At 44.9% G+C, this 27519-nt stretch overlaps 1 protein-coding gene across 4 annotated transcripts in view; it reads right to left on the bottom strand.

The window, feature by feature from the left end:
* The window catches only part of OSBP2 (oxysterol binding protein 2), a 161109-nt gene that overhangs the window by 132384 nt on the left and 1206 nt on the right, over positions 1 to 27519 (bottom strand). The window lies entirely within an intron of this gene.

Genomic DNA, 27519 nt, shown 5'->3' on the forward strand with positions numbered 1-27519 from the left:
GAAACTCATTCTGTGGCATTACTTTACATTTGGTGGACACTTCAAGCATTTAGAACAAGTAGAGACAAACTATGGAACACCTGCAATAAAAACTTAAGAGAGGTTAACTACAACTAACATCATTCTAAGTAAGTCACACTGACTCTCAACCAAATAATATTTATCCAGTTCTTATGGCCAATATCCTCAGCAGAGATGAGAGTATGACAGCAGCTATCAGAACTTGGAAGTCTCTAATAGTTAATGTTAGCACTTTGGCTTGTGGCTAACCCAACCCACCTATATTGAGTACAAACCTTATGTACCAACTCAGAGTCCTAAACTACTTCTCTTATTGCTCTTGGTACTTCATTTGGCTTGAGTCACCACTCCATTTCTGGGCTTGGAAGGGATGCTGAGTGTCAGAGTATGGGATCTGGCTTCCTGACTGGCCATCAAGAGACTGGATTTTTGCAACCCACTAATGAGAAGATGTTAGCATCCCACAGGCTGAACAATGACCAGTGGCAAGTGGGAAATAGATGGGAAGGTAAAGTTTCCTGATTTTTGCCCCTCAGGGGACCTTTCCAAAGTATATTTTATCCTTGCAAACCTTCTGGAGAAGTTGATGAGCCCAGAGAACATGAGTAGTCTCTGTGACTACAGTTTGCTATGAAGTAGGGGCCATACCATTAAAGTCTCACATCACATTACATCTTCCCCTGGTCTTTCTTCACCTTTTTGCCTCCACATCACCAAGGCTCATCTTGCTGAGTGTTCAACCTACCAGTAGGAGGGACTGACACTAAACCTCCATGGCATGACCCACTCTTTGGGAACCATAAGAAGCCACCAATCAGATTAGACCACTTTCACCTTGGAGGGGGTGCAGGGGGTTAAGATATTTTTCCTTAGTGGAATCAACATGTTTTCTAGTAATAGGGTTGCCTTTGGCAGCACTACAGTCCACAGTTATCGAATCCTCACGTGCTGGCCTGGATTCTCATATGACACAACCTCAGGCCGAGTCACCCATTTCAACCAAGGCAGTGAACCAATGACTACTGACTGGAGTTCACTGCCTTGGTTGAAATGTTGTTCCTCACAAGCCACTAGCCTGACAGAAGAATGGAATGGCTTGTTGAAGGCTCAGCTGGGGCATCTACTGAGGAGATGTATTGTGTGTTTGAGTATCTATCCTCCAGGATGAAGTGTATGTCTTGAACTGACGACTGATATCTGGGGCCATATCCTGTATGATTACAGAAGGTGGGTCCGGGAGAGGCCTTGCTCACCATTGCACACGATGACCTCTGGCAGAGTTTGTGCTCCCCATCAGCTGGGCTCAGCTGGGTCAGAGGTTCTCCTTCCAGGGAAAGGGAAAACACAACACAATAAGGTTTCTATTCAACTGGAAGCTGACACTAGTCCCTGGCCACTTTCTGCTCCTCGGGGCAGTGACCAACAGACCAAAAAGGGAGTGACAGTACTGCTGGGGTTACTGATGCTAATTGCCGTGGAGAGTGAGGTTAGTGGCACATATGGGGATGGGAGGGGAATGTCTGGAATCAAGTTGGGAGGATTCCCTGGAGACTCTCTCAGTATTTCCATGTCTGCTAATGGTTATGAACAGGCAAAGCAACAAGGAACTCAGAGCCCTCAGGACAAACGTCACAGACCAGCCAAAGTGCTAGCAGAGAGTGAAGAGTTTCTAGAACAGGTGGTGGAGGAGAAAGATCACGAATATTAGTTATAGTGTCAGGACAGACTCAGCAGCAGTAAATGGGCTTGTCTCGCAGCCTTCTTGCTTCTTTCTTCCAGGGAATCCCAGCTGGCCACCCGGAAGGGGACGCTGTCACTGCCTGGACTTGCACCTCCCCTCCCATGGAAGGGGTAAGGATGTCTTCGTTCTCTCAGGAGAATGGAGGTCCCCACATCGTAGGAGGAGAGCTGACACCATGGGAGGGCACGAGTGGACCTGAGTAGCGCAAGGTGTGGAGCATATTGGACACAAACCTTGTGCACCTTCTCAGATTCCCTCGACCACCTCCTTCTCTGTCTCTCTCTCAGTCGGTACCTCATCTTTGCCCAATTGTCCCTTCACTTCTGGTCTTTCGTGAAATGCCACAGTGGGAAATGAGAGGTGAAAACAGAGGGGGCAGATAAAGTCCCCCTCCACTCTTCCTTCTGCAGACTTCGCAGGGCTATGTTTTCTCCTTACCTATCTTCCGGAGAAGCCCATGTGCCAGACCTGCTGTGTCTCCCTGCAGCTCACTATGGTGTGACATCCATCCTCCCACTTCCTGGTTCTGTCTCTCTGCCCTGGGATTGCATCTTGCACACAAAGAGCCCTCTCTTAGGGCTCTTGGGTGGCTCAGTTGGTTAAGCATCTTCAGCTTTAATAGTGATCCTGGGGTCCTGGGATTGAGCCCTGCATAGGGCTGGTTCCCTGCTGGGATCCTGCTTCTCCCTCTGCCCCTTCCCCCACTCATGTGCAGGCTCAGGTGTGTTCTCCCCCTTCTCTCTCTCTCTAAGGTAAAAAATCAACCTTTTTTTTTTTAAGTGTCAGCTTTTTTTTTTTTTTAAGATTTTATTTATTCATTTGGCAGAAAGAGAGAGATCACAAGTACACAGAGAGGCAGGCAGAGAGTGGGGGGAGCAGGCTCCCCACTGAGCAGAGAGCCTGATGCAGGGCTCCATCCCAGGACCCTGAGATCATGACCTGAGCCGAAGGCAGAGGCTTAACCCACTGAGCCACCCAGGCGCACCAAGTGTCAGCTTTTTAATCCTTGCCTTGGGCTATGTTTTCTAGAGGACCTTCATAAAGAAGAAAAAAAGTCCACAGGCAAAAAAAAATTGACAAGCCACATATTTGAATGCAAACCCATTGAAAGACAAAAGATACTGATCTGGAGCAAAGCACTTAGCCTTGTGTGTGACTTTCATTCAATGCTAGCTCAAGCTGAATCTGATTCACTGGCAAATTCCGCTCCAATCTTCCAAATCCAAATTCAGCAAGTACTTCCTATCGGTCACTATATATAGGAATTGTGCTACAAACTGGAGAGGGGGTAAATATAAAGATAAATAAAACACATTTTCTGGCCTCAAAGAACATTCTGTCTTGTGAGAAAGGCCTGTAAATGGCAAGCTACTACTTAATAGGCAGAGGAAAATAAATTCAAAATGGAGTATTCACTTTATGAAAATTCATTGAGTTGCAGCCTTATAATTTACCTACTTTTCTGCATATATGTTACACACATGCAGTATATTGTGTGTATATTGTCAATAAAAAGTCTGCTTTAAAAACAACTCAAGGGGTGCCTGGTGGCTCAGTCGTTAAGGGTCTACTTTCAGCTCAGGTCATGATTCCAGAGTCCTGGGATCGAGCCCCACATCGGCCTCCCTGTTCATCAGGAAGCCTGCTTCTCCTTCTCCCACTCCCCCTGCTTGTGTTCCTTCTCTCCCTGTGTCTCTGTCGAATAAATAAATAAAATCTTAAAAAAAAAAAAAAAAAACCTCGAAATGGAAGAATAGGTTGCCAGTGGTGGGAGCTCAGGAGACAGAATGACCCTCTCTGTCCTAGAGGGATCAAGGAGGTACACTGGAGCAGAATTTCAAACAGTGAGGGGACTCTGCCCAGACAAAGGATAGAAGGAGAACTAAACCAACCCAGAGCAGTGGTGTGGGAGGGTGTGGCTCTGGAAAAGCCCAGAGGAGAAGGTCCATACATGGCCTGGCTTGATGATGGGTGTTAAAAGTTAAACTGTGTCCCCCAGAAAGATATGCTGAAGTCCTTATCCCCATTACCAGCAAATGTGACCTTATTTGGAAATATGGTCTTTAAAGATATAATCAAGTTAAGATGAGGTCCTTAGGGCGGGCCCTAATCCAGTACTGGACTGGTGTCCTTCTAAGGGGAGGAAGAAAGACACAGGGACACAGGGCAGTAGGGAGGGACGTGATGCATCTACAAATCAAGGAACACCAAGGGTCCCTGGCAAACATCAGAAGTGAGCCAAGCCTGGAACCACACCTCCCCTAGAAGATTCAGAGAGAGCATGGCCCTGTTAAGCCCTTCTTTTTGGACTTCCAGCCTCCAGAACTGTGAGAATATTAATTTCTACTGTTTGATGCCACCCAGCTGGTGGGGTTTTCTTACAGAATTCCTAGGACACTAACATGATGTTTGAATAGATGAGCGCAGGAATGGCCTTTTAGAAGTTTCCATGCAGCTCAGCTGGTTTCTTTCTATGCATCAACCTTGGGGCTGGATTTCAGCCTTCCATATAGGCTCCACCTAGAACATGCAGGAGCCCATATGGCTCCTCTTGTTTCTAGAGCAGCCCTGCCCCAGAACTACCCATCACAGCTCAGAGCTCTCTCTTTGTCCTATTCCACTGGAGCTGGAGCACCCAGCATGGTCTTCAGCAAAGATTCCAGGATTCAGGTTCCACCAAGGACATGCATTAACACAAGACTTAAATGTGGAAGCAGGTTAGGAGGGAAATGAGCAGAAGAAAAGTGATCCCCTGACGTGGCAGGAGCTGTGACAGAAGGAGCGGGTTTTCATCGCCATCAGCTTCCTGATTCCGTGGCTCCCTACAGCAGCATCAGCCGCCTCCCAGGTGAGCTAGTGAGAGTCTGGGACCCGCGATGCTCATGACCTTCAGCTCACAGCTGTTCTGCTAGCCCTCCCAGGGACTAGGAAGCTACCTAACCCCGGACAGCACAGCCTTTCAGCTAACCCTAGCCAGGGGCGTTTCTGGTATGCGCAGCTGAGTCCTGGCCAAGGCACCTTCCCAGAGCCTACATCATCTCAGAATGAATACCCGTGACTGCAAAACAAGCTTTGACGTGTGCTCTTTGGGATCTGTGGCTACCGAGGTGTGCACAGGCCAATCCCATGCGCTTGCAGAGGGCTCTTTTTTGGTTTTGTTCTGTTTTGTTTTGCAAAGTTTTTAAAATCTGGATCTAGAGATGCAAAATGTATAGCCAACAATCCAGTTAGAAGTAGGCAAAAGATGTGAGCAGATACTTCAAAAAAAGAGGGTCTCCAAATAGTTAAAGAACGTATGAAAACGTGCTCAACCTCACTGAGGTCGTCAGGAAGCATACATGTGATTCAGTAGTAAACCAGTGATCAGTAAACATACGATCCCGCCCTTCCACTCCTCTAGGCTTCCCTGTTAGGGATGTATGTATATGTGAGGTTTATCAAAAGACACGTACTGGAATGTCTGCAGTACTCTTCCTAAAAGCCCCCCAAAATGCACCACCAGGCGTGTCCATCCATGCCAAAATGGATAAACAATGGTGATTTGGTTTATCTGTGCGGTGGCTCATCCAAACGGTGGAGTATTACACAGCCCTGAGAATAAATGCGTGACAACTACACAAACAGCCTGGAAACACCTCTCACATACAATACTGAGCAGAAGAAGCTGGACACAAAGAAAACATATTGTGTGAGTCTACTTAGACAAAGTACAGTAACAGGCAAAACTAAGCGCTGGGGCAAGGAGTCAAGGCAGCAGCTCCACTTGCGGAGCGAAGACTGGAGGAGACACAGGGGGGAGGCTTCTGGAGGGGGAGGTGGGGCACTGGTCCTATTTTATTTCTTTAGCAGGAGCAACGGCTTGTCACTGTGTTCATTTGGGGAACATTCTCTGAGCTTACACTTAGTTGCCACTTGTCTGTGTGTATCAAACTTCATTAAAACTACCTCTTTTTTTTGCTTAAGATATGCAGAGCTGGGGTTCTGTTGTTCTTGACTAAGAACCTGTTAGCACAGGTGGATGGCGGCCACAGAAGGGACGTCAGAGGGCAGACAGGACAGTGAAGAAGGTCGTACAAGAGACACAGGCAGGAGAAACAGTACATTTCGGATCTTCTACCTCTCAGGCCACAGGGATGCAGTTAGGACCCTTCCAGGTCTAAGTAACAAAGTTCAGCTGATTCATTTGGCTGAGGGCTGCCTTAGGAGTGTCCCACATGGATGAGCCACTTGAGATGTGGTGGGAAAGGCAGGAATGTTACCTCCCTGTTCCAGATGCAGAGGCCAAGAGGCTTGGCTCTGTAGGCAGCTCACAGCAGGTCCCAAAGGGGACCAGGCCACTAGAACCAGGCCCACCCACCCACCTGCAGCCCTGCCTCCTACCCCCAGGGTTGCATGGGCCAAAGATGGTTAAATAGTGCCATCCAAAAAATGCTCCATACAGCGGCTGTCAGAAATGGCCAAACAGAAACATCTCCTGGGCAGATGAGACTGTCACCGTGAGACCTGACACCATTTCGCTTTGCTTCTGGCCTCTTTTCCATTTAAAGCTTCCCTTGAGAAATGTTAAATAAATGCTGCTACACATTCTATGGGAAGGACATTTCTAATGTGATTTTTTAAATAAAAGCGGAGACTTGGGAGCCATTCTCCAGTTACTTAAATTCACGTCACTCCGAGTTTATGCAAATGGAGGATGACACACAGTAATTGACAAAGGCCATACAACTTACACCCAGACAGTGCTTCACTCTCCATGGGAGACTGTCACAAACATGATTCCTTTAGTCCTCCCAAGGACCAAGTGGGCAAAGCAGACATTGATTTGTTCACAAATATTCAATATATTGCAAACGGCAGGCACCTGCAGGAGGGAATCAGCCTCATTTTGCAGCCAAGAAAGTGGAGGAGGCCAGGAAAAGGTAAATCATGCACCGCTGTCCATAAGACTGGTAAACAATAAAGCCAGGCTGGAGCTGGGTTTCTCTGCCACCAGCACAGGGCTCTTTCCCTAGGGAATCCTGGTGTCTCCCTCCAGAAAATACTTCATCTGGTCATTGCTTCTATTTGGCGCTTGTAAGTGAGAACAAAAGTTCTGCGAGACACAGAACTGGCCTCTTTCTCTCTCTCTCTTTTGCTAAAACTCCATTCTGAATCTGTCAATATGCTGCATGAAACCCCTTCGACCACTCTTCATTTTCTGCAGGAAAAAGTCCTTGCTCCTGGATAAGACTTTCCAGCTCTTCCTGAATAGAAATTTCCTATTTCTCCTGCCTGTGTCTCTTGTACGACTTTCTTCATTATCCTCTCTGCGCTCTGATATTCCTTCTGTGACTGCTGTCCACCTGTGCTGGCAGGTTATTAGTCAAGAACAACAGAAACCCAGCTCCTGATACTTTAACCAAAAAAGGAGGAATTTACTGGAAAAATCTTCAGGAGCTCATAGGATTCGTGGAAAGGCAGGAAGACAGAGCTCACAGAGCGGGGAGAGAACAGGAAGGCTGGGCGGCCAGATCCATCGCCCAAAGTCGTGTTCTGGAGAGGACATTGCTGCCTAGGCACAGGGTGGTGATGCTCCTTGGCTCTGCTAGTCATTGCTGCCTCCACTGCCATGAAAGAATCCCCCAATCCCTGCTCTTTTAAATGTCAAGTTTGAATGAATTTTATACATAAGATGGTACAACATTTTTCAAGGGCTGAAAGGAAAGAATAGTCAACCCAGAATCCAGTGCAAATATCCCCTAGGAATGATAGAAACATTAAGGACATTCTGAAATGAAGGAAAACAAAGAGAATTTGTCACCAGAAGACCTACTCTAAAAGAATGGCGAAAGAAAGGTTCTCTAAAAAGAAAGGAAATGATAAAAAGAAAGAATCTTAGAACATCAGGAAGGAGAAAGAACATGATAAATGAAAATATGGGTTAAGACAATGGATGTTTCTTCACTTGGGTTTTCTGAATTATGTTTGATGGTTGAAGTGAAAATTTAGATACGGTTCTACATGTATACAGAGGGAAACTTAAGACTATATCATACTAGGGCGCCTGGGTGGCTCAGTGGGTTAAGCCGCTGCCTTTGGCTCAGGTCATGATCTCAGGGTCCTGGGATCGAGTCCTGCATCGGGCTCTCTGCTCAGCAGGGAGCCTGCTTCCTCCTCTCTCTCTCTCTCTGCCTGCCTCTCTGCCTACTTGTGATCTCTCTCTGTCAAATAAATAAATAAATAATCTTTAAAAAAAAAAAAAAAGACTATATCATACTATAAATGGGGGCAGGTAGAGGAACTTCCAGGGAAGTAAAGGTTCTATACTTCATTGAAACTAGTTAAATGATACCAGCAGATATGATAAGTCGTGTATACATAATGTAATATATGGAGAGATCACTAAAAAAGTTAACCAAAGAGATACACTCAAAAACACTGTATAATTAAATACAGTTCCCATATGACCCAGCAATTCCACTCCCAGATATATAGCCAAGAGAAATGAAAATATATGTCCACACAAAAACTTGTATACAAACTTTTACAACAGCATTACACATAACAGGTAGAAATAGCCCAGATATCCATCAGTAGATGAATGAATAATTACAACAAAAATTGGTGTATTATATAGTGGAATCATATTCATACAATGGAATATTATTTAGCCATAAAAAGGAACAAAGTACTGGTCTATGCTACAACTTGGATGAACCTTGAACACTATGCTAAGTGAAAGAAGCCAGTCACAAAATTCCACACATTATATGATTTCATCCATGTGAAAGTCCATGATAGGGAAATATATAGAGGCAGAGGGTATATGAGTGGTCACTTAGGGCTGGGGGAAGATTTGGGGGTAAGGATGGCAGAGTAGTGATAGCTAAAGGGTATGGGATTTCTTTTGGAGGTCATGCAAATATTCTAAAATTGACTGTGATGGTTACACATACCCGCGAATACATTAAAAAAAGCTGTATTAAGTGGATGACTTCCACAGTATATGAACCATATCACAAAATTTAGAAGAAGAATAACAACTGTAATACACTGAAAGGCATCAAGTCAAGAAGTGCATAATGATACCAAAAATTAAGTCATTACTAACCCTGGAGAGATGCTAGAAGTTCAACTCATTTGTCTGGTAACTGGTGAATAAAAGAAAGCATGGAATATTTTTCCTACCATTTCCATATTAGGAAAACTATTGGGTAAGCAAATGGTTAGATGAGGAGAAGTTTCTCTTTATAGAATTATTTCTACTAACAACTACAAAAGGAATGATAGAATATCATCATTTTGCAACCTGTACTGAACCAATGGGTCTAGGAAATTGTCTACAATGGCTGCTGGTGTGTGTATGTGTGTGTGAGAGAGAGAGAGAGAACCAGACAACATGTGTGCCCTTTCAATATACCTGTGAATCATTCTGCCAGTATAATTGACTCTTACTCTGAATCCCTAGCCATCAGTTTACAGGAAATTAAAGAGACAGAAGAGTTATCATAAGCAACATTAGGGAGACGCAATCAGCAAAATCCTGCCTGGGGCAAACTAGAGAACAAATGACCTAGTTTCCTTTTTTTTTTTTTAAGATTTTATTTATTTATTTGTCAGAGAGAGAGAGAGAGCACAAGCAGGGGGTGTGGCAGGCAGAGGGAGAAGCAGGCTCCCTGCTGAGCAAGGAGCCCAATGCAGAACTCAATCCCAGGACCCTGGGATCATGACTGAGCCAAAGGAAGATGCTTAACCCACTGAGCCACCCAGGTGCCCCTGACCTAGTTTCTTCAGTCAATTAATTACAAAGGGAAAAAAAGAGAGAAGGAGAACCTATAAATCAAAAGAGACTGTGGGGCTCCTTCCCCTTTCCCAGGCTGTTCTCAGCCATGGGGATTCAGACAGCACAACCAGCAACATCAGGAGAGCTGAGCCCTGAGGCAGAGAGGTTTGGCTGGTATCACTGGCAAGATTAGCAACACTAAGGTCAAGAAAATTCACTGAGTTGGGACGCATGGGTCCTGGGATCAAGTCCCACAAAGGACTCGTTGCTCAGTTGGGAGCCTACTTCTCCCTCTGCCTGTCAATTCCCTGCTGTGCACTTGCTCTTACTCTCTTCCTCTCTCTCTTTTCCACAGATAAATAAATACAATCATTAAAGAAAATTCAGCAAGTATGACTGGGTGTGGAGGAACAGACAGGATTTGGTCAGCATGGCTAAGAGAGTAGTTTCATACAGGAAATTGAGCAAATATGTAAATTTATTGAGGATAGGGGGAGACAGAGCTCTTATTGTCAGAGTCTGAAGTTGGAAATATGGAAGGGGAAGGTGAGAAGGAACTGTCTCTATCCACAGAGAGAGCCCAGAAGCAATGATGTCCCAATGGCAATGAGCACACCCAGCATCCAGAATTTGGCTTCTAAATTTTCTAATAAAAGGGACTGGGGTTAATCTGAGAAGTGCGCATTTGACTACAAGATAAACCAGGAACATGATGTTGTTTATAAAGTAAGGAAATGTTCAGAGTGATGGGTAACATCAAAGGGACACAGGAGGCAGTTTAAAAAGATTCCTCCTGGGGCACCTTTGTGGCTCAGTTGGTTAAGTGGCTGCCTTCAGCTCAGGTCATGATCCCAGGGTTCTGGGATCAAGCCCTGCATTGGGCTCCATGCTCAGCGGAGAGCCTGCTTCTCCCTCTCCTTCTGCCTGCTGCTTTGCCTCCTTGTGCTCTCTCTCTCTCCATCAAATTAATTAATTAATTAATTAAATCTAAAAAAAAAAAAAAAGATTCCTCCTACCCAAAGCTGGGAAAATTTGAGTATCAATATAAATGAGAGTTACTTATAATAACCCACTAGATGAGACAAAAATCCATGATGTCATACTGATATGAATAGATGAACAGATAAGTAAATAAAAAGCTGCTCCTTATAGTACAATGCATTCTAATAAATGTGCATTGTACGTTTATAGTGTTATAAGAAAAGAATAGTGTTATAAGAAAATAGTGTTATAAGAAAAATAGTGTTATAAGAAAAAATACTGTTACAAGAAAAACCACCAACTGGCAGACATCAAAATAATAACTTATTTGATTCAGCCAAGAAAAACAAATGTACTAAAAACCAGTGGGATTTGTTCAAGAACTGTGTTTTGCCTAGCCTCAAAGTGTCTCCACATAAAACTACATTCTAATTTAATTCTAATTAATTATGCATTAATTCATGATTATATTAATTATATTCTAGTTGTATCCTAATTAATTATTCTAGGTAACTAAAGTATAATTAGATTCTAATCAATTACTGATTCTGATTAATTGCTTACAATTCCAATAAATTGTTGATTCTGACTAATTAATTACTTATTAATTAGTTGGTTCTGATAAATTACTTATTAATTGATAATTATAAGTTAACTTTATAGTGGAGAAATCCGGCAAACACCATCTTAATGAAATGATGAAAGTTACATCACTAGTAGCAGGACAAATCAATGTCACGTGCCTCCTGATATGATGCACTATGAAGGACACAGCAGTGCAACATGTGCCACAAGCACGGGTCCTGAATCTAGACATAAGGGAACACTAGGTAATCCCAAACTGAGGCACATTCAACAAAGTAACTGGTACGTATTTATCAAAAATGTCCAGGTCATGAAAAACAAGAAGAAATGGAAGGACTGCTCCAGACTGAAACTCAAGTGACAAGATAACCAAATGTAATCAGTGACCCTGGATTGGCTCTTGTACCTCTAAAGGACATCACTGAGACAACTGGCAAAGTCTGGATGGGATCTATGGATTAGATGACAGCATCGTATCAATGTTTACACTGTGGATATAGGAGAATGCCCTTGTTTTAAGGAACACACACTGAAGTATTAAGTGGTAATAGGCATCATGTCTGAAACTTTCAAAATCTTAAGAAATAGTATGGATAAATATAACATAGAGAATGATAAAGTAAATAGAGCATAGTAACAATTGGCTGATATGCGAGATGGGTACATAGGAGCTATCTGCACTATTCTTGAAATTTTCCTCTAAGTTTGAAATTATTTCAATATAAAACGTTTATCTAAAAAATCTGGGGAGGGGACTTCTGGGTGGCTCAGTGGGTTAAGCGTCTGCCTTTAGCTTAGGTCATGATCCCAGGGTCCTGGGATTGAGTACTGCACTGGGGTCCTTGCTCAGTGGGAAGCCTGCTTCTCCCTCTACTTGTGCTCTCTCTTTCTCCTCTCTCTCACTCTCTCTCTCTGAGACAAATGATTAAAATCTTTTTTGTAATTATTTTTTATTTTTTATAAACATATAATGTATTTTTATCCCCAGGGGTACAGGTCTGTGAATCGCCAGGTTTACACACTTCACAGCACTCACCCTAGTGCATACCCTCCCCAATGTCCATAACCCCACCCCCCTTCTCCTAACCCCACTCCCCCCAGCAACCCTCAGTTTGTTTTGTGAGATTAAGAGTCACTTATGGTTTGTCTCCCTCCCAATCCCACCTTGTTTCATTCATTCTTCTCCTACCCCCTTAACCCCCCATGTTGCATCTCCACTTCCTCATATCAGGGAGATCATATGATAGTTGTCTTTCTCCGATTTACTTAACAAATGAATAAAATCTTTTAAAAAACTGGGGAGGGGCGCCTGGGTGGCTCAGTGGGTTGGGCCTCTGCCTTCAGCTCAGGTCATGATCTCAGGGTCCTAGGATCCAATCCCCGCTTTGGGTTCTCTGCTCAATGGGGAGCCTGCTTCCCCCCTTCTCTCTGCCTGCCTCTGCCTACTTGTGATCTCTCTCTCAAATAAATAAGTAAACAAAATATTATTAAAAAAAAAAAAAACCTGGGGAGAAATATCAATGATTGCAATAAATGTACCTTATTTGGATCCTGATTTCTAGAAACTGTAAAAGCAATTTTAAATCAATGGGGAAATTTTAATATTGACTGGACATTTGATAATATTAAAGAATCAGTGTTAAACTTTTAGGCATGTTAATGCCATTTTGATCCTTTTTTTAAAAAACCTTCATCTCTACATACTGAAATATTTATAAACATTAATTATTATTACAATTATTTTTAAACTTAATTATTAAAATTAGGTTAAAGATGTCTGGGGCTTGCTTCAAATTAAGCGAGGGTGAGGAGACCATAGACTGACCCAAAGGTAAAACTTGTACACACTGAGTGAGGGAAACATGGGGTTCATTATATCAATATCTCTATTTTCATATGTTTAAATTTTCCCATAATAAAAAAATAAAATCCATTTGAAATCCATTGCATTTTAAGTTCTCTCCTGTGTGTAACGATGACCAACAGCAGTGCTGAACTGATTTTTTTTTAAGATTTTATTTATTATCCATTTGAGACAGAGAGAGAGAGAGCACACAAGCCAGGGGGAGGGGCAGAGGGAGAGGGAGAAGAAGCAGGCTCCCCACTGAGCAGGGAACCCAACACGGGACTCGATCCCAGGACTCTGAGGATCATGACCTGAGCCAAAAGTAGACTCTCAACTGACTAAGCCACTCAGGCACCCCATGAATTACGTTGCCTTTTTATTTTTTTTTTTAAGATTTTATTTATTTATTTTAAAGTAAATGCTACACCCAACGTGGAGCTTGAACTCTCGACCCTCAGGTCAGGAGTCACATGCTCTACCTACTAAGCCTGCCAGGCGCCCCTGTGCTGAACTGCTTTGATGTTGAAGGGAACCTCTTGAATCTCACTGAGCGAGGCACAGGAATGAGGCTGTGCACTGAGTGTCTCAGGAGGAGATAAAAGATGAGAGGTCCGCAGGGCACAGGACTGGATCTATTTCAAGACCGAGTCATGGGCACAGACCAATTCAAGGTAGTTGAACAGATTTGTTTTTGTTTTTGTTTTTTTTTTAAGTCATCACACAGTCTCTGCAGCTGCAGCCACAATCTACAGAATGTTCCTAGCAACCTAGATTCTTCCTTTTACAAGTGACCTGTTAGCTTAAAATTTCAGCAGCACTAAAACAAACCCCCCAAAAATATTACACTAAGCAAAGGAAGTTCTAAAAAAGAAAACCAGTTAGCAAGCCAAGCAAAAGACTGAAACACTACAAATTAGAAGTCAATTAAGGAAACACTTGGATGGAATTTTAACACACCGAAGCCAATTACAAATTTAAATGCACAGATTACAATGCAAGCTCACAGATCTGATGGGAAGACAAGTCATTTGTTCAGGAATTCTACTTCCTTTTGTGGCCTCTGGTCATATGCACATTGATATTAATATTAGATGCAATATTCTTTGCTAGAAGAGACTCCCACCAAGTTTCAAATGAAAGAGGAATGGCAGTTGAACTCCCACCAAAACATGACAGCAGCGTGCAAAGCTGAAGGCCTCACACCACCGGCGGTCACAGACTTCCCCAGCAGAGACTGTGTTTAAAACCACTGTTGCCCCTGCTTGTCACATTTGCTGTTTTGTTCAGTCAATGTGACAGGCCAGGCACTAGGTTCAAACCAGTGAAGACAACAGATGAGATCCAGGCTTCTGCCATGGGGTGGTAGCTCTCCTGGACCCCCACAGAATCCAACAAGAGTATAAGACCTTCTGTCTCTCTTCCACCATTTGGACTGAACAAGGGAAGTGTCCTGTCAGCATGGAGGGGGTCTCCCTATGAAAAGGTTCCTGAACTCCAGAAGGATAGACCACAGCTTGGCTATACCCAAAAGAGGCCTCAAACAGGTCTTCCTTACCCTCTGTCAAATCCAGCCCTGCTTTCCTTAACTGTACATGTTAAGCAGGAGTGAGAGGTTAAACGGAAGCTTTTCACTAATTAAACACTTAGACTAGCAAATCCTTACATTCAAAACATCCCTCTCAGTTATGAAAGGGTTTACCAGGTACTCCTCATGGTTTGTTTCAATAGCCAAGTAGGGCTGTTTACAGATGACAAAATTGGGGGCCACAGAGGTTTGGAGACTTTCTCCCATATTGACAGGGCTAATTATACAACTAACAAGATAATGTGGAAATGACAGTCAAAAATTTGAAAAGGTGAAAAAAAAAAGGGCAAAACAAAACAAACAAACAAAAACAACCAACTAACCATTGTGGTTTCTGCTTGCTCTGCCTTGGACCACCTTATCTGCCATGTTGTGAGGACTTTCAAGCAGCCCTTTGGAGAGGCCCATGGAGAGAGGCACTGAGGCCAGCACAACCTTGCCAGGCACATAAGCGAGCCATGTTCAGAGTAGAGCCTCTAGCCCTTGTCCAGCCTTCAGGGAACCGCAGCCCTCATGAGAAATCCCAAGGCAGAATCACTCCCAACTAACCATGCATTCATGCGTTCTGGCCCCACCAAAACCATCAGATAATATTTATTATTGTTTTAAGCCACTACATTTTAGGATGATTTGTTATGCAAGAAGAGAAAATACATAGGGACGCCAAGCCAGCCTCTCTGAGGATGGAGAGTATGGCTGTGAGGAAGGGATAAGTCCAACAGTGTGGGACAGAGAGACACCACAAACCCATCTCAGCTCAAAAGAGGAAGAACTTTCTAACAGAGTTATCTAAGGAATACCAGCTTGTCTTGGAAGATAAAGGTCTGCTCTCTGTCACCAGAGAGGTTTGCTCAAAGGCTAATGCTAATAGGACAAAGATGCCATAAGGAGAAGTCAATGAACTTCAAGTCAATGGTTGGACCAGATGACTTTTAAGTTCCTTTCCTACCAGAGAATCTTCCATACCATGTAACTTACCCAGGGACCTGGAAAATCGTCCTCCCCAGCTTCCCAGGCTCCAATGACCTGCTTGGGCAGTATGTGTCTGGCTAACAGTTACTGAAAATTGATTTATTCCAGGAGGAAACACATGAAACAACACATGAGCTACTGATCCTACCCTCAAACCAGCTGCACACGTACACGGACATACTGACACCAAGTACAAACTAGGGCTGACAGGGGAAAGGAGGCAAGAGGCCTGCAGCCCAAAGCCATTAATGTCTAGAAGTCCACAAAGACAGTGAGTGCTGTGAGACACCCAGGTAAATGCAAGTGAGAGAGAACACACCCTGGGAATCTGCTAGGGGGTTAAGAGTACCCTCATCTCCAGAAGGCAATGACTCAGTAAACTGGCAAGCAAAATAAATGAAAACTTAGGACAACTGCAAGACTCGGAAGAAGGAAATCAATTCTATGCCTGCAACTGGAAAAATAATTTCATTTTCTCAAAATGGAAAATCCAAGGAAGGTGTCTTTCTTGTCACAGCATGTAAACAACACAGCACTGTAAACAATGCAGCTGCTTAGTCCACTTGCAAGTCTCCCCAAACCAGGAATAAGAACACACCACTCGCCCATCTGTGGTTCCTCAAAAGCATCACCCAGTCAGCCACCAGCCTCCCTGTTGCCTGGACTCTGATCTCCAAGCCAACAGACATTTCTGTGTCATGTCCACTGCCAGGCAGAGATCATCTTTAATAGCTCATCTCACTCCCAACTTCTTCCAATTGCTCCCTCGTCAAATTCTCAAGGAAGTTAGGGCTAAAAGGAATCCCACAGATCACCCAGTCCAGAGTGTGATAACTGGAAGGAAGGGTAGAGGCTGGGATAGACTGAATTATTTTTTCCCAATTCCTAATGTGCTCCCTGAATTACAATTACATGTCCACACCCTTCGTCATGGGACTTTGGAGGGTCACCCACTATAGTGGGGAGTGGGTACCCTCTGACCCCACTGATAGGACATGGGGCCGTGTGCCTTGATTCAGCTGATGGAATATGGACCAGAGTGAAGGCATGCAAGCTTGAGCCAGGCGCTCCCTTTCCCACTCACCCTCCTATTCTTCTACCATCATGGCGAGAAGACAGACTCTGCTAACCCACTTGTTTAAGGCAGAGGCGTGTCCCAGGGGCCACTGCTGGAGGCAGATCTGCTCCAGCCATCTGTAGACATGCAAACACGAATAAATCACCCTTGCTTTAAACCTCTGAGTTTTGGATGATTTATTTGGGGGCTGCCTGATCTAGGAGCACAAGTGAGCTGAGGACCCAGTTCTAACTCTCATCTACCCCCTCCCCTATTAAGATGTACACAGAGCCCACTGTCACTGGGGTGTGACACTAGAGAAAGAAACCAGAAGATGATTCCAGAAAGGCAGAGATGAGGCTGGTCCTGAGGGTAAGCACGGTTGTATGTGTTTGGGATGAATGGACAATGAAAAGGAGTGTCTCGTGCCCAAATGCAAGGTACATGTCAGCAGTCTTTGTCAGCAACCTAACTGTCTGCTTTTGATTTCCCCCTGCCTTCTCTTAGGCTTTTGCTGTCATTCTTTTTGCAAGCGGATGGCTTACTAGCCAGTTACAGAAGCCTGGAGATGTGGGGAGGGAACTTAGTTAGAGGTCTGTCTCCTTGGATTAACTTCCCACAGTCCCAGATGACGGAGCTGCAGGTAGACCCAGAAAATGGTAGAGTGCCCTAGCCAGTCAGTATAGATGCTGTTCAAATGGGTTTGATTTTCAAGCCTGCATGTATGGTACCAGAATGCCAAGACCAGTCAGCGGGGAAAGGACAGTCTCTTCAACAAATGGTCCTGGGAAAACTGAATGCCTACAAGCAAAAGGAGGAAACTGGAGCCTTAACTGACTCCAGGGTTGGGTTAAGACAAGTATAAAAAGAGCCTGGAACATGTTTTCAAGCTAGACCCAGGAAACACCATTGGGGTCCTACCCAAAAGACTCCAGAGCCAACTGAAGAGGCCCCGATGCTGGCAAAGACAAGGTAGGATAATATGAACGTCATGAAGGGCAATAGAACAGGGGCTGAAACACAGCAAACATGTTTGCATCCATGAGATGATAGTGTTTGAAGATTTTTTTTTCTTAAAGATTTTTTATTTATTTGACAAAGAGAGCGATCACAAGTAGGCAGAGGGACAGGCAGAGAGAGTGGAGGAAGCAGGCTCCCTGCTGAACAGAAAGTCTGATGCAGGGCTCCATCCCAGGACCCTGAGATCATGACTTGAGCCAAAGACAGAGGCTTAACCCACTGAGCCACCCAGGCACCTCCCCCTTTTTTTATAAGATTTTTTTTTAAATTATTTATTTGACAGAGAGAGAGACCACAAGTAGGCAGAGAGGCAGGTAGAGAGAGAAGGGGATATGAGATGATAGTGGGTTTTGTTTTGTTTTGTTTTTAAAGATTTTATTTATTTATTTATTTAACAGAAAGAGATCACAAGTAGGCAGAGAAAAAGAGAGGGAAGCAGGCTCCCTGCTGAGCAGAAAGCCCTATTCCGGACTCGATCCCAGGACCCTGAGATCATGACCTGAGCCAAAGGCAGCAGCTTAACCCACTGAGCCACTCAGGCACCTGAGATGATACTGTTTTAGAAAAAACAAATGAAATGGATTGGTAACCATTGGAAGATAAGAACCAATTTGTGATTTTGAGAGCTTGTGATTAAAAGGAAAGAATCAAAAATTTATTCTGCCTTTCCTGTGTGAACTGTAGCCTGTGAGTAACCAGAGTAGTAGATGAGGGGAGGTTTCTCTTCCTAGAAGTATTCCTGCTAATAAATAAGGAAGAAATCATAGAATTACACTAATCGAAGACTGGTTATCACCAGTAGCTAACATCACAAACCAAGAAGCCACCAGATATTATGAGCTCCTGATGGAAGAACACATCATCACTTGATCGAGTTTCTAGATCCATCTGTCAAATTAAAGAACTGCGGAGGACATGTTAACCTACACGAAGAGAATGCAATCAGCAAAACCCAGACTGTGTGAAATTCTGTGGGTAGACCTTACTTGGGTCCTGATACAAATGAATCAAAAAAACACTTTATGACATTTGAGACAACTGAAACTGCGAACACCGAATATTTGATGATAATAAGGAATTATTATTAATTTTAGTGTCACAATGGTATTGTGGATATGTTCTTAAAAATCCTTATCCTCTGGGTGGCTCAGTGGGTTAAAGCCACTGCCTTCGGCTCAGGTCATGATCCAGGGATCCTGGGATCAAGCCCCATGTCGGGCTTTCTACTCGGCGGGGAGCCTGCTTTCCCCTCCCTCTCTCTGCCTGCCTCTTTGTCTACTTGTGATCTCTGTCTGTCAAATAAATAAATAAAATCTTTTTTAAAAAATCCTTATCCTCTAGAGATACATACTGAAACATTTACAGGTGAAATGTGATATGTGGGATTCACTTGAAATGGTGGGGGACTGAGATGAAAGAAGATTGGCCAGAAAGTTAATAATTGCTGAAACTGGGTAATGGGTGTACAGGGGTTTGTTATACTACTGTCTACTCTCATATATGTTTAAAATTCTTCATACCGAAGCATTTTAAATACAAATGAACACAATGAGCTGTCAGTACTGTCACATATCCTTGGCTCCTGCTGAGCCTCAGAGAAGGAGCTAAAAATCTGAGCAATGTGTATCTTCTGTGTTCACTCGATTCTCCTGGCAATTCAGTTACTCCCCATGTTCTACTGCAATAGTCCCAGGCTGTATGCTGGGTCTTTATAAATGGGAAAAGATTAAAATGACAAAGTGTCTTCTATTAAAAAAAAAAAAAAAAAAGGACTTCACTGGAATTTGAGAATCTACTAAGTAGAAGGCACTATGTCCAGCAACCAAAGGGAAGCTACAACAGGAAGGCACAGCCCCAGGCTCTAGAGGGGAGAAGCCAGGTGTTAATCTAAAGGAGGGAGACAAACCAACATCGTTCTCATAGGGTTACACAGCCAAATGACATAATATACAAAAGGAGCATCAAAGGAAGGTCGGCTCTGCCAGCTCAGCTCAGCGCAGGGGAATGCAGGCAGGTTCACCCTGAGATGACTTGGAATTAAGACTGTCAGCTAGGATGTCAGTAGTAACGAAGGGGAGATCTCCTGGCTGATAGGATGGCTGGTGCAGACATCTGAAGGGGAGTCTGAAGGGCATGTGGTGTGCAGATGGAGGAAAAAGGCAAGTCTGGCAGAAGATGGGTCAAGGCCAAGGGACCAAGAGAGAGGAAGAGAGGGAAGGGGCACTCAGCTGGGCAGGACGGTGAGGGGTGAGCCCAGGAAGAACACACGCTGTATTTTGGGAAGACGGGACCTACTGCAGCTTCAAAGAACAGCATGATCTGGCGCTGTCCTATGCGGCAAGCTCAGCAGTGCCATATGCCCTCTTCTTGGTTAGGCAATGGCCCAGCAATGCAGATCAAATGGTGTGAGTCAAGATTGTTAAATTGGCCTTCAGTGCACGGCCCTGCGACCAAGCGTGTGATGAGGTGTCAAGACAAGTGGAACTCAGTGATCAGGACTCTTAAAAACAGAAACAGACGCGGGAAAGAGTCCCGTGTAAAAGAAAACACACATCAACAAATCAACAGTTTGCTTCATGGATCTGGTTATGAAAGGAGCCTCTTAAAGCCACATCTCTGTGGGGCGACACTTGGAATGTGTGATTCACCACCCATTAAAGCTGCCGATTTCAATTCTGTTCAGGGTGTTTCTTACCATCTCCTGCTCCCTGTATGGCAGTTTACAGGGGAGTATATTTCTCTCTACCTAGGATAAGCAGACATTGATCTGGGTTTAAGGAACCCCGCACCCTTTGCACAGACCTGTCTTTCTTTGCTCATGCGATTTGCCAGCTATACCCTGGAAGATGACAGGAGGCATGGGAGCTGCTTGCTTGAACACCCAGCTCCCTGGGAGCTCCCCCATGGCACTGGGTCCAAACCTGCTGGCTTTTTACCAAATGGCCGGGATGGGTATGGATTTCCCTCCTTCCCTTCCTCCTCCATGCAGTGGTTTCATGATGGTATGCACGTCTGTCTCCCACACTGCCTTATAGATTGTTGCCCTCGATAAATAATACAACCAGAGCTGGTATATGCTTACTGTCACAAATATTCCAGACTGCTTATCAGGCCCCAGTCTTGGATTAACAGACCCTCCCCAAAGGAGACACCAGGATCAGTAGCAGCTGAAGAACTCACACCACACATTCCATCAATGGCACAGAAGTATTTGCAAAGGAGGAAGAACATGTGGCAAGTGGCCCCTATTCATATGCAAAATCAAGTCACCAAAGGTGTCTCCCAGGGAAGGTCTAATGACAAAAGCATCTATGAAACAATAAAGGGACAAGCAGTGTGGCCAGAGACTCCATAGAGAAGTCCCTCAGGCACACAGAGCAGTGGGCCACACCCATACTCTGCAAGACTGGTGTGTTCTGACGGGTGGTAAGAAGCCACTCTGCCACTCAACGCCAAGTGTGAGCCCTCACGCTCCCTGAACCAGAGTGAGTGTTGGCCCCTACCTAGGCCCTGGTGTTATTGAAGTCTGCAAGGAGGAAGAGGTCAGAGCTATGCAGAAAAGAATGAACACAGCTGGCCTGAGACCACTTATCCTTTGAGAGGTTTACCCTGGGCTGGCATCTGAGAGTCTGGATTTGGGGAGGGCCCCCCCAACTCACTGACTGCCACTCGTGGCTCACTGTGCCTAAACTACTTGCACAAACTCACGGTCTATGCGGAATACCTGCTTTCATTCTGGCAGTCTGGACGGTAGGTGTGAGCCAGGCAGACGGCGCCCACGTGGTCAGCCCCCTCTACCCCCCGCAGCGAAAACCATGGCCACTGAGTCTCTGATGAGCTTCTCTGGCTACCAACCTTTCCCGCATGTTGTCGCAACTCATTGCTGGAGGAACCAAGCGTGACCTGTGTGACTCCAAGGGGTGAGGACCCTCAGAGGCTTGCCCATGGTTTCCCCAGACTTCAGCCCCATGTCCTTCCCCCTTTTGCTGATGGGGCTTTGCCCCCTTTCACTGTAATAAAGCACCGCTATGAACACAAATAGATGAGAGTCCTAGGAGTCCTTCTGGCTCCTTAGGGAACCTGGAGGGTTCATCTTGGAGATCCCAACACAGGGCCCCACCCAGAGGCTCCGCCCCATGAGGTGGGTGGAGTCTGTGAGCTATCCCCTGGGGCTATCCATGAAGACCCTCTTCTCCCTCCATATATCAGAACCACGCTCCTGGCCTGCGCTCCTCCCTGAAACCGTGAACTAGACATCGCTCTGACACCTCAGAGAACCCCACAGATGTGAGGGCCTGTTATTCGATTGGATTTAGGGTGGAGGCGTCACCTCTGACCCATGGCCTGCTTCCCACAGGGTCTTGCACACGGAGGGTATGCAAAGCAAACCTTCCGGTGCGTAGGAAACTAGTTGAAGGCGCTATAAGGTTGAGACAAGCCCTTTTAATAGCTTTACCTTCGCTCCCTGTTCCTCCAACCACTGCCACACTTTACAAAATGACAAGTCATCCTAGGTATACACAGATCATGTACCTAGACACTTGCAACCCTATGGAAATAAAACTAGGACAACAGAAAGAGGCTACTGTTTCACTGAAGAGTCTCTTTCAACACAGTCGAATCTGTCAACATAATATATCCACATAATCTGCATTTCATAACTGTATCTGGCAGTCCGGGCTTCAGCCGGCAATCTCCCACTTATCCTCCCAATCTCATTCCAGCAAACAACTTTTTGAAACTGAAAACAAATTAATAAAAACCCAAGTTTGGCACTAACATCCTTGGCTTTCTGAAATCTCATAAAATTGCAGGCAATTCTCATTCATTCACTCATGCTCCCATTCAAATTAGCCAAACCACTGAGAACATATCCATGGCAAAGCACCTGCGAGGCTCCATGGGGGAAGACAAAGAAGACGCCAAACTTGGCCATGGTGTTCCTTTGGCACAAAAGCTGTCTGCAGAAATGCCTACACAGTGCGTGTGTGTGTGTGTGTGTGTGTGTGTGTGTGTGTGTCTCCCAGAGAAAGAAGATATGGCCCTTGATCAGTCATGGGCCAATGTGGGTATTTCAAACAGGAGAAAACCCATGCAGGGATGTATGAACATAAGGGGTGTAACTGTTGAAAATGAAGATTAGAGAAGACAAGGCAAGTCCGGGGCCCTACTGGGTGGGGAGTTAGCACCACAGTGGCGGGGCGCTGTCCAGGGCAGAGGCTGGAAGCTGGGCCATTAGTGCAGCAGGAGGCAGACCTGACCCACAATTTGGCCCTAGGAACGGAGCAGAGGGACTAAAGGAGAAAGACAGTCAGGGCCCGCGATTCCATCTGATGTTGGAATAGAGGAGGAGGAGGCAGCAAGCATGACTCAGAGGTTTTCAGCTATTCATAGAAAGAGAAAAGTTAGCAGGAGGAGCAGGCTTGGTGGGGAAAATTACAATTCATGTCACTAGACTTTGCTAAGAACATTGGTGTGTACAGTGCTCTTTCAAAATATGCTGCCAGTCCACTCATGACCTCCTGGCTAAATGTTAAGAAAATTCACTTCAAGCAAATGTGGATGTGTTATCAGCCTGTGCATTCCTTTTCAGCTTCCCAGTGGTCTTACAGTATGAAATACTGGGTGATATTTTAAAGGAAAGCTGAATCCAAGATGATAAGGCCACCATCTTCCAGGGCAGAGACGCCAGTGGCTTAACCTGCAGACTTGCTCTCTCGGGGCCACTTCGCGGCTGCAGAGTCCTTCCCATTCCCGTCCTTCAAGGATTCCCTAGAGTGACGCTGAGAACACTACTATTTCCTGGCACCCCGTCTCCATGAAAGTTTGCCTTTCAGAGATGGTCTCACCGGAAGAATGAATACATGATCCCTCCTAGAGTCAAAGATGTCTTGGTCTTCTCTTACCTGACCTTCTCTTACCTTACCTGACCTACAGTGGGCCCAGCTCAGCAAACACTCAACAGTCTTCCCCAGCCGAAGACTCAACATTTATTCTTACTTGACCGCAGCCTTCTTTCTTACAGACCCAGGCTAATTTCTTTGAGGTCTTCCTTGCTAACTGGCCTAGCCATGCCTACCGTGCAGATCAGTCAAAACAACAAATAAATCAAAACAAATGCTTCTGTTTGAAATCGTTTCCTAGGAAACAAATGTCATTTATGGTGCCACCAAAGAGGCAACTGGCATAAACAAACCAGAATTTTGCTTAACCCAATCAATTTCATCATTAATATGGAGAAAGTTTGTGCATGGAACACTCTTGCCCTAAGGACTTGCTGAAGTGATACCTTGGAAAATTCCACAGCACTTGTGAATTCTTCCCTAACTTCATGTAATCACATGTTCTCTATGAGAGGAGAACTGGGGATAAAATTTGTTAAATGGGAACTAATAACCCAAAGACCATATTCTCTTTGTGTCCAAACAGACATATGATTAATCATGCCTTAATCGTGCCAGCGATAGAATAAGAACCTCATCTTCTGTTATTGAGATTCCAGCACATTGCTGGAAAGAAATAAAAACCTGCCAACAATTGCGGATACTTCCGGGAAATTGTTTCTATATGTGACAGTATTTACAAAGAGGGTGTTTTAATCCTGATTATAGGACTGTAACCAAGCCCAGCTGTTGGCACGAGGTACTTCCTCCCTTAGAATAAGCTTAAGTGATCAAATGAGTTTCTCAAGCAAAATCCAGGGCAGAAGTACCTGAGAAAGCCACACTTCACAGAGAAATTCTAATCCAAACCTCCACTGATTTTCCACTAAGGTACAAATAATGGGGATGGAAACTCAGGTCGAGACTGTGAGATACCATAGTATACCCACTTGATTGGTAAAATCAATGCAGACAATACCAAGTGTTACAAAGGATATGAGTCTACAAAACCTCCTAACTTCCAGTGGGAGTATAAACATTGGAACGACTGCTTTGGAAAACAGTTTGGCGTTATGTAAGGTGAGCCTTCACGTTCCTACAACCCAGCAATTTCACCCAAGAGAAACTCCTGGACATGTACAAGAACTGTCATGGTCAGGGGCCCCTGGGTGGCTTGGGTCATGATCCCGGGGTCCTGGGGTCAAGCCCTGCATCAGGCCCCCTGCTCAGTAGGGAGCTTGCTTCTCCCTCTCCCTCCACCTGCTCCTCCCCTGCTTATGCTCTCTCTCTCTCCTTCTCTGTCAAATAAATAAATAAAATCTTAAAAAAAGAGAGAGAGAGAACGGTCATGGTCAGCCATCAAGAGGAGAACTAAATAGAGAAATAAGAAGTGGCACACTCATGTCCTGGATTGTTAAAAAGCTGTCAGAATAAGTCCCCCCAAATCACATATTGTGCAATACCCTATTTTATAAAGTAAAAATGGCTGAAATGAAAAGTATGAGGCTTTTAGAACTGCATATAGATGAGATAAAACTGAACTAAAAGGAAAGAAAGAGGACGGTGTTGCAAATTTGGGGTGGTGGTTACCCCAGAGTGGGACAGGCTGGAGCACAAGAAATAGGGGTCCACATTTTCTCTGAAGATATTTCTCTGAACACCAGGTTTCACGTAGTTAGAAGAAAAAAAAAAAAAAAGAGAGAGTAATAAAACAAAATTAGAGTGGTCTTTCCAAAAGGGAAGCTTGCAAGGGAAATGGCTCTGATTCCTTCTCCACCAGGCTCATCACCCTCACAGGTTAAACCCGGCTCTCCCTGCCCCTACCGGAGAGAGCTCATGAATAAAAATTCACTCTGTCTTCAGCTCACAAACACTTGAATATTGACCCTCTTCTAGCCCCACACATTTGGAGAGCCACGCAGGGACGCCTGGGTGACTCAGTTGGTTAAGATCTGCCTTTGGCTCAGGTCATCATCCCAGGGTCCTGGAATCAAGCCCAGCATCAGGCTCCCTGCTCAGTGGAGATCCTGCTTCTGCCTGCCACTCTCCCTACTTGTGCTCCCTCTCTGTCAAATAAATAAAAAAGAAATCTTAAAAAAAAAAAAAAAAGAAGAAGAAGAAGAAAGAATGAAAGAAAGAAAGAAAAAAGAAAAGAACCACTAAGAGCTGGGATTCCAGGCAGGGTAAGAAGAGAACACACACAGCACATACACATACAGCACTGGGCACAGACAGATCCCACATAACCCACACTGCTGCCATCAGGGCTATGAGCCACAGGCCTGGAGGGTGCTCTATCCCCAGCACAGAGGGCAGCCCTGAGGGTTTTCCAGAAGGTGCAACAAGAGTGCAAGGAAGAAGCGGAAGTTTGGGCTCCACCTTGGAAGGGCTTCTTCTGCACTTGGAGACTCACTCATCCCCCGATCATGCCTTAATCGTGCCCGGAGGGGCATTTGGGCGCCCTCCGTGAGGGAGGCCCCTCTGGACGAGCCATGGAAGGTTTGTTCCTTCGACCCCGGTTTCCTTTCCTCTAAAATGGGAATGAGGACATTTTCGTGGAAAGACACATGTAGGACTATGATGGCACAGGGCTGTCCTAATGTAGGGAATCATTCATTTTACCCAGACAGGTCAAGCCACAGTTCTGCCCACCTTGGAGCCTAGAAATGTCCAAAAACAAAGCTACAGAGCTGGACTGTGCAGCATACACACCAGAAACTTGCTCCCACCCCCACCACTCCCCCACACCAAGATCTGTCCCCACAACCTTATCAGCAAGCAGTAAGAATTTTTCTTGTTGCCCAGAGAATCTGCACCTTTGAGATAACCTTGAAATGCCAACTGTCTACACAGTTATTTTAGAGAAAAGAAAATGGGACCTCTTTGCTCTTTCAATTAGAATAAAACAAAACAAAATTGCATGGGGTCAGATTTTACTTCCACTAGAAATGTGGGACCCTTATAAACATTACCTTGACCCTTCTAGGTTAATATTACCTGGTAAACACAGATAACTCAACAATGCGAACTCAAGCATGAGTGGGCATTAGGACACAGATCTGGGACAGGCACAGAGCCTGGAGTACAACAGGCCCAGGTCAGACTCTCTCTCCATTGCTAGGGTGGCCAGTCCACAGCTGACAGTGACACATTTATAGCAAATTGCTGATTTGCTACCACTGTATGTCTTGGTGAAATGTTTACACACCTAACAGAGAATGGTAAGTGGGATAAAAACACCCTTTGGAAAAGAATCATTTCTTGTTTGGTTGCCGAACTATAAGAACGCTATGTTCTGTGTGATCTGGAGGGAGCTGAGGGGCACCAATATACCACATGAGAAAGGCACAGGAGAAATATTTGTCACTTTTCTCCCCTGCCAGGAATTAATGACAGTGATTCCCGTTTTGGAGTGGGAACCATTGCTTAAATTCAATGGAGCTCCCCAATTATCAAGGGCATCAACAGAATCAACGATCCTCCAGAAGCTATATTCCCAAAATGCTAGGAAGGATCCTACAAACCCTATAGTGAGTGACCTGAGGGGATACGGCTTGACCAAGTGAAGTCATGGAAGTGACCTGGATTGCACCAGACAGCGAGGCAGGGCCCTCCTGTTTGCAACGACAATGGAGCAGTCCTTCTCAGACTGTGGTCTGGAGCAGCAGCATCTGGGAACTTGTGAGAAATGCCAAAGCTTGGATCCTCCTAGACCCCTAAACTGCATCAGAAACTCAGCAGAGAGCAGTACTTGGTGTTTCAATAAGCCTTCCAGGGAATTCTAATGCCGGCTCAGGTTTGAACAAATGGCATAGAGTGATCTGAGATCTCACAGTTGAAACCGACTCTCCCCAGTAAACATTCTAGGCACTAGCCTAAGAAAGGAGAGAAGCCTCTGGTATCTTTCTCCCTTTCATCAGGCAGACAGTGCTAGCTATCTCACCACTGGACTTCAATTTTGAATCCCATGCTGCTTTCTGCCATAAGGAAGGTGGCAGTGGGCTGCTTCTGGTTCTCCACAGAATGCTAGGATGGGCCCCTAAAACATAGGCACTGTATCTGATACA

This window comes from Mustela lutreola, chromosome 11, assembly GCF_030435805.1.
Source record: "Mustela lutreola isolate mMusLut2 chromosome 11, mMusLut2.pri, whole genome shotgun sequence".
In the NCBI taxonomy this organism is placed as follows: Eukaryota; Metazoa; Chordata; class Mammalia; order Carnivora; family Mustelidae; genus Mustela; species Mustela lutreola.